The 8,840-nt window shown below is 35.5% G+C and overlaps 1 pseudogene; it reads right to left on the bottom strand.

Annotated features, from left to right (window-relative positions):
* Positions 1-3,711: 3,711 nt before the first annotated feature.
* On the bottom strand, positions 3,712-4,079 carry LOC100480246 (annotated as a pseudogene).
* Positions 4,080-8,840: the final 4,761 nt, after the last annotated feature.

Here is an 8,840-nt window from a genome sequence, read left to right on the forward strand (position 1 = left end):
TGTAATGTAGGAGTCCAGCTTCATTTTTTTGCATGTGGATATCTAGGTATCCCAATACTATTTGTTGAAGAAACTGCCCTTTCCCCATTTTCTAGTCTTGGCACTTTTGTCAAAAATTATTAGGGTATATAACTAAGGGTTTGTTTCTGGGTTCTATTCTGTTTTATTGGTCTGTACATCTGCCTTTATGCCAGTACCACACTGTCTTAATTAGTGTTTCATTGTATTATGTTTTGAAATCAGGAATTGTGAGGCTGCCAGTTTTGTTGTTCTTTTTAAAGATTGTTTTGGGTATTTGGGATATTTTAAGATTCCATATAATTTTAGGATTTTTTTCTACTTCTGCAAGAAAAAAAAATTGCCAGTGGGATCTAATATGGATTGCACTGAGTCTTTACATCATTTTGGATAGTATACATATTTTAACAATATTAAGTCTCCCAATCCATAAGCACAGGATGTCGCCATTCCTTTGTATCCTCTTTCTTTTCTTTTAGCAATGCTTTATAGTTTTCAGTGTACAAGTCTTTCACCTCCTTGGTTATGTTTATTCCTAAATATTTTACCCATTTTGATCCCATAGTAATGGGATTATTTTCTTGATTTCCTTTTTGGATTAATTATTGGTAGTGTATATAAATGTAACTGATTTTTGTGTGTTGATTTTGTATCCTGCTACTTTGTTAAAATTATTAATTGTAACAGTTCGTGTGTGTGTGTTGAGTCTTTAAGGTTTTGTACATATAAAATCATATAATCTGTGAACAGATAATTTTACTTTTTTCCTTTCCAATTTAGGTGCTTTTTCATTTCTTTTTCTTGTCTAATTACTCTGGCTAGGAATTCTAGTACTCTCTTGAATAGTAGTGATGAAAAGAGGCATCTTTGCCTTGTCTCTGATCTTGGAGAAAAAACTTTCAGTCTTTCATGGTTGAGTATAATGTTAGCTGTGGGGTTTTCATATATATATGTATTTAATATTAAGGCAGCTTCCTTCTATGCCTGGTTTGTTGAATGCTTTTATCATGAAAAAGTGTTATATTTTGTCAAGTGTTTTTTCTGCATCAACTGAGATAATCATGTGGATTTTGTCCTACATTTGCTAATGTGGTGTGTTATATTGATTGATTTTTTTATTGTTGAACCATCCTTGCATTCTAAGTGTAAATCCCATTTGATCATGTTGTATAATCCTTTTAGTGTGCCTTTAATTCAGTTTACTAGTATTTGGTTGAGGATTTTTACATTGTTACTCATTAGGAATATTTTTCTACAGTTTTATTTTCTTGTGTCTTATGTAGTTTTGGTATCAGAATAATCCTGGCTTCATAGAATGAGTTTGGAAGCGTTCCCTCTTCAATTCTTTGGAAGATTGTGAGGAGGATTGGTGTTAATTCTTGAAATGTTTGGTAGAATCCTTCAGTGAGTCATCTGGTCCTGATTGGGAAGTGTTTGATTACTGCTTCAATCTCCTTACCAGTTATAGGTCTGTTCAGATTTTTTATTTCTTTATGATTCAGTCTTGGTAGGTTGTATATTTCTGGGAATTTATCCAGTTCTTCTAGGTTATCCAATTTGTTGTTATAGAATTTTTCATAGTAGTCTCTTATAATCCTTTTAATTTCTGTGATATTAGTTGTAATATGCACTGTTTCAATTATAGTTTTAGTTATTTGAGTCTTCTGCCTCTTTTTCTTAGTCTAATTAGGACATTATCAATTTTGTCAATCTTTTTGAAAGACAGTGTCTTAGTCTGCTGAGGCTACCATAAAATATCATACACTGGGTGGCTTAAAAAACAGATATTTATTTCTCACAGTTCTGGAGGCTGAAAGTCTGAGATCAGGGTGCCAGCATGGTCAGATGCTAGTGAGAACCCTCTTCCTGGCTTGCAGATAGCTGCTTTCCCCCTGTATGCTCACATGGCCTTTTCTTGGTACATGTGCATGAAGACAGAGATCTCTCTCTCTCTCTCTCTCCTTCTCGTATATGGACATTAATCCCAACATGAGGTTCCAACCCTCACGACTTCATCTAGACCTAATTATCCCTTAAAGACCCCACCTCCAAATACTATCACATTACTGATTAGGGCTTTAATATATGAATTTGAAGGGAGACAAAAACTTTCAGTCCATAACACACCAACTCCTGATTTTATTTTTTAAATTGTTTTTCTCCTCTATTTCATTTACCTCTGCTCTAATCTTCATTATTTCTTTCCTTCAAAATTTGGTTTTAGTTTGTTGTTTTTTGTCCCCTCAAGTTGTAAAGTTAGATTATGGATTTGAGATCTTTTTTTAATGTAAGCACTTACCACTATAAAATTCCCTCCTGGTATTGCTTTTGCTGCATCCCATAAGCTTTGGTATATTAGGTTTGTTTTCATTTGTCTCTAGATATTTTCTAAGTTATTTTGTGATTTCTTCTTTAACCCATTGGTTAAGAGCATGTTGGTTAGTTTCTATGTATCTGTGGATTTTCCTTCTTTTGTTGATTTCTAGTTTTATTCCATTGTGGTCAGAGAAGATACTTGGTATAATTTCAGTCTTCTTAAATTTGTTAAGACTTATTTTGTGACCTAACCTGTGGTCTATCTTAGAGGATGTCCATGTGCACTTCAGAAGAATATGTATTCTGTTGGTTTAAGTGTTCTATATATATATGTTGGGTTTAATTGGTCTATAGTGTTGTTCAATTCCTCTATTTTCTTCCTTCTGGTTATTCTAGCCATAAACGAATGTGGAGTATTGAAGTCTACAATTATTATCTTGCTGTGTATTTCTCCCTTCAGTTCTGTCCATGTTTGCTTCATATATTTGGGAGCCCTAATATTAGATGCATGTATATTATAATTGACCCTGTTATTACATAATGTCCTTCTTTGTCTAATGTGACAGTTTTTGTCTTAAAGACTATTTTTTCTAAATATGGCCTCCCCTCCTCTTTTCAGGTTCCTGTTTGCATAAAATATCTTTTTCCATGCTTTCACTTTTAGCCTATGTGTGTCTTTAGATCTAAAATGAATCTCTTATAGACAGTATATTAGTTGGATCTTGTTTTTTATCCATTCAACTCATCTGTGTCTTTCAGTTGTGTATTTAGAATCCATTTACCTATAAAGTAATTGCTGACAGGTAAGAACTTACTATGGTCACTTTGTTCATTGTTTTCTGTATACCTTAGGGTTCTTTTGTCCCTCTTGTCTTCCTACTACCTTATGTTTCATTAATTTTTTAATTTTTTTATAGTGACGTTTTTATTCCTTTCTCATTTTCCCTTTGCGTATATTCTATAGTTTCTTTGTGGTTATCATTGCAATTACATAAAACATCTTAAAGGTGTGATAATATATTTTAAACTGTTAACAGCTTAACTTCAATTGCATATAAAAACTCTGCCCCTTTACATAAACTCTGTATCCCCCACTTTGTTATTGAGGTGCAAATTACCTCTTTTTATATGACATCCATTAGCATATATTTATATATAATTACTTTTTATGCTTTGTTTTTAAAATTCTCTAGTAGAAAGTGATATATGCACCTACATTATAACACAACATAATTCTACATTTATATGTTTACCTTTTCCACAGGGGTTTTATATTTTTTATGGTTTTGGTTGCTATTTATCATCCTCTCACTTCAACTTGAAAAATTCCCTTCAGCATTTCTTTTTATTCCCAGCCAGTTTATGGACATGCAGTGCTCAGGCGTTGACCACATACACCTGCAATGGACACAGCAGTTTCTTTCACTACTGCTTCTCAGTCTTCCAGTTCTCCTCATGTTTGTTGAACCAGCAGCACGTGGCACACATTTTCTTGGGCCACAGTTCCAGGGGCTTGTACTACTTGCCCTTGTAGAATCTTCCGAGATTCTCTTTCTGAGACTGGTTAATGTGGTGAGAGCACAGGTGATGGATTTGTGAACAACTTGGATCTTGGACAGTTTGGATGCCACTCTGCCTGTCACATTGGAGACATGCAGCTGGGATAACTTCACCTTCCAATTGTCCAGCTCTTTCAACATTTCCTTCTCCTTACCTTTAAGGTCTTGGGACTTAATATTGGCCATGGCTGCACATATTACCACCTATGCCACCTGCGCCAAGGGAAAGAACCCATCAGCATTTCTTATAGGGCAGGTCTAGTGATGAGAAACTCTCAGTGTTTGTTTATCTGGAAAAATCTAAATTTCTCCTTTGTTTTTGAAGGATAGTTTTCCTGAATATGGTATTCCTGGTCGGCACTTGTTTCTTTCAGCATTTTAAATATATCATTCTACTCCCTTCTAGCCCACAATGTTTCTGCTGATAAATCTTTTGATAATGTAATAGGAGCTCCCTTATACATAGCAAGTCACTTTTTTCTTTCTGCTTTAAAGATTCTCTTTGTGACTTTTGACAGTTTGATTATGATATGCCTTGGTGTAATTCTCTTTAGATTTATCTTAGAGTTTTTTTTAATTTCATGAATTTGTATGTCCATTTCTAGTCTCAAATTTAGGGAATTTGAGGCTATAATTATTCTTCATTTATGCTGTGTACTCCTTTCTCTCTTTCTTCTTCTGTGACTTCCATAATGTATGTGTTCTGCTTTATGGTGTCCCACAAGTAACTTAGGCTCTCTTCATCTTTCTTCAGTCTTTTTTCTGTTTGCTCCTCTGACTAATTTTGAAAGTCCTGTCTTTCACTGATCCATTCTTCTCCCTTGTCAAGTCTGATGTTGAATAATTTTTCAGTGCAGTTATTATTCTTTTCATTTTCAGAATTTCTATTTGGTTCTTCTTCATAGTTCTATCTCATCATTGATATTCTCATTTTGTTCATATGTTATTTTCCTGATTTTGTTTGGTTGTCTATCTATGCTCTCTTTTAATTCATTGAGCATTTATGATGTCAATTTCAAATTCTTTGGTAAGTCATAAGTCTCCATTTATTCAGGGTCAGTTTCAGGAAATTTAATTTTTCCTTCAAATGGACCACATTTCCTTGTTCTTTGTATGTCTTGTTATCTACTGTTGGGATTTTGGCTGGAAATCAGCCATCCCTCCCCAATATCACAGTCTGGTCTTGTACAGGAATGACATTCTCAAGTCAGCGCTGCTAGAGATTCTGGAAACTTCTCAAGCCTTTTCTGGGGGTGTGTCCTTTGGGGCTTGTGTGTAACCTAATTGAAGAGGTTTGCCTGTTTCTATTCAATACTCCCCATCAACATCTGCCTGTGCTACTGTGGCCTCACTGGTGCTGTAGTATGCCACGGCACTGGAGTGCCACTTAATGTCTATCTGTGATACTGCAGACTCTGGTTCATGTTGATCACTTGTTCTCAGAGGCCAAGCTCCCAACCTGGCTCCTGGTTGTCAGACAAGATGTAAACCAGTCCCTTCAACAGTCCACCTAAAAAGAATGTTGGGCCTACATTTTGCTCCTTTCCTCCCCAGAGAGAAGATGGGAGTTAGGTGTTTCCGCCCAGTAGCACTGCACTGGGTCAGAGGGAGGGGCTCTGGCAAGAGAAAATGTCATGAACTTTCCTACCAGGCTTTAATGTGGTTGGCTTTGCACTCACCTAGAGTGCAGGAACCTCTTGCCTGGGTTCTAGATTTTTTGGACAATTGGTCCATGCATTGCTGTTAAATCTGTGTCTCCACGGGAAATGAGGGTGGAGGGCTTCCTATTCTATCATCCTACTAATGTCACTTCCAATAGCTCTAGTTTTTATGAACTTTTGCAATGTTTCAAATGATGTTTTAAGTACTTTATATCTATTAGCTAAATTAATCCTCACAACCCTATGCTCTAGGTGGTATTATTATGATCCTCATTTTCTAAGTGAGAAAATGACCTATCCAAGGTCGCCCAACTAACAAATGGTTAAATTGGAATTCAAACACAGGACTTAAAAGTGCATGCCTTTAACTACCATGCTATACTAGATATTAGATTACGGGTTTTTTTCTTCTTGCTTTTTTCTACAATACACATGCATTACCTTTGCAATACATTTATCTCTCATTTTTCTAATAGGTATGTAATTTGTAGGATGGAGTTTAACATCTTTGGATGGCAAAGGCCTTATTTTAGCAGGATTAGTTATTTCAGTTAAATTCATTCCCCTAAAATTCAAGATAAATGAAATACTCAGAAGGTACAGATGTCTTACCCCTTCCTCCCTCATAAGCTTCCATTTCTGTTTCTCTTCCCCTCAGCCAAGGAAGAGTGTAGGAAAAAGCCTAAGACCTTCTTCTAGCTGGAGTGAAGTTAGGTGCCTCTCCTTACTCCCTTCCAGCCCTGTTCTTTCAGTTCCTCATGCCCATCAAATTGGCAAAAATTAAAGTCTGATGAAAACAGGTGTTGAAGAAGATGCAATATTGTGGAGACTCTGTGAGCTGTTGATACGAGTGTGGATTGGTGCAAGCACTTGAGAGAGTAATTTGGCAATGTCTAGTAATGTTGAAGATGCACATCCCTTACCACCTAGTAGTTCCACTCTTCCGTAAGACCATTGCTCCTCAAAGTGTGGTCCTAGGACCAGCATCATTGATACCACCTGGGAACTTAATACAAATGCGGAATCTCAGGCCCCACCCCAAACCTACTGAATCAGAGTTCACCTGTTAACAAGATTTGCCAGATGATTGAATGCACCTGAATGTATGAGAAACAATCATATGTGGGAAAAGACATGTGCAAATCTATATATAGTATTGTTTGCAGTAGGAAAACATTGAAAACAACCAGAAGTCCATCCACAGGACAACATATATTTGGTAAAACAGGATATATCTATACAACAATTTGAGTTACATGTATATACAACCAAAAAGTACAGGTGCAAAATGATATGTATGGTATACTTTTTAAAGTACAAAATGCAAAATAATATTATATATTATTTGTGAATATATAAATATAGTAAGGGAATAACAGCATGAGAATGAAAAGCACCAAATTCAGAGTAGAGTTTGCTTAGGGAGGGAATAAAAGGAATGAGATTTGGAGGCATATTCAGGGTACTTTATCTTTGTGCCATTTACTCTAAACTTAATACAACAATGGTAACATTTAATAGAGTGGATGATGAGTACATAGTTATTCATTATGTTATTTTCTATACTTTTCCATATACTTGAAATAAGTTTACACATTTGTAAAGATTTAATTTAGGAAAAAAAAAAGAAATGCCTTCTTTCCCACTCTAAATTGGTTATTATCAAGTAGCTTTTAGATTTCTGAAGTGATACTATGAATCAACTGGTTTGTCAAATTGTATCCAAGTGTTTTGGATTAAATTTGCCACTCTGGTGTAACCTGTCTTCCAATACTGAAGCACAGAAAGAAAAACTAGGGAACTGACTGTGGATGTAGACAATATAATTTTTGCTACCATGCTGATGAAATATTAAGGGTACACAGTCAAATATTTGTGGAGCAAAATGAAAATTATACCTGATTGACTAGTTTGTCTCTCTACTTACACCAGACAAGGAAGATAATCTATGCTATATGTTACCTATTTACCTTGAAGCTCTTTTTTCAACCTCATGTCATCAACCAGCTGGAAGTCTTGTCTTGTATCCTTGTCATTTGTAATGTAGACAGTATTCAATCCTGTCCGCGGTGATGCAGAGGAATAGAGGATTCTCTGCCATTAACGTTTCTTTTGACATAGTGGTTGTCAAGCTTTTTCCAGCTGGAAAACTTCTAGTAACTGCATGACTCACATCTCCTTTCCACCCGGAAAAAAACAAAAACAAAAACAAAAAAACGCAGGAGAAGACATTGCTGGAATTATTTTGATCCAGAAGCTACTCAACTCTGGGACATTTACATAATTCAGTAGAGAAAACACAGTCTTGTATAAGAAAAAGATTGCCTGATTTATTGGAACTGTTGCTCTCTGATATTAAGGACCCACCAAATGCAAATGCTACCCTAAGGATTCAGTCCTGCAACCTACTGAGCTGGTTTGGAAACGACCCTGAAGGATTATGGAAAGCTCCAAACAAAGTGTCAGTTCTCTCAAGGAGCTCATTGTCAAGATGAAGATGAACAAGAATCAAGTCATCTATGCAAATGCAGACAGTAACATGTATACAAAGGCACTGCAATGAGGGCATCAAAATGCTAGGGTGGAGTTAAGGGAATCATAAGGAGCCATCATCAGCCTGTGGTAATTTTCCAAAGGAAATGAATTTTAATAGTTCTGAGACAGAAGTGAAATCATAATGGGAAGGAGAAATAGTCAAAGCAGTCAGAAGTGAGCTTGTAAATAGAAATAAACTGAGCCCAGGAAGATTACATTAACTTTATTATATAGAGTTTGAAATGCTTCTTTGTCCCTTTAGATAAAGAATCTTTACTAACTGGGTGAACTTGGGCCGGTTAACCTTTACAATCCTTTTATCTGTAGAATAGGTAATATCCACCACCTGGTGACTGTATGGATCAGTAATGAATGTAACATCCTTAGCAGGGAAATTATGCTTGATAATTCCATTGGTAAGCAAAAATAATGCTTGTTCATGATAGAGAATTCAAACCACATAGAAACTCATAAAATGAAAATTATTCTCCCCCCTCCCAATGGCATTGTCTTTAACATTATTGTGCATGTTTCTCTCATTTTCATACTTTATACACATTCTAATGTTATTATCATTATCAGTGCTATCATGCTGTGTTTCGTCTTGTCACCTAACAAAATGTTTTGAAGAACCTTCCAAATCAGCATGTATATGTTTACCTCACTGTTTTTAAAGGTAATATTCCATTGTATGTCCATTACTTAATTTATTTAACTTTACCTCTATTCATGCCCAAAAATGCTTCAATAG

Source organism: Ailuropoda melanoleuca, chromosome 1 (genome assembly GCF_002007445.2).
Source record: "Ailuropoda melanoleuca isolate Jingjing chromosome 1, ASM200744v2, whole genome shotgun sequence".
NCBI lineage: Eukaryota > Metazoa > Chordata > Mammalia > Carnivora > Ursidae > Ailuropoda > Ailuropoda melanoleuca.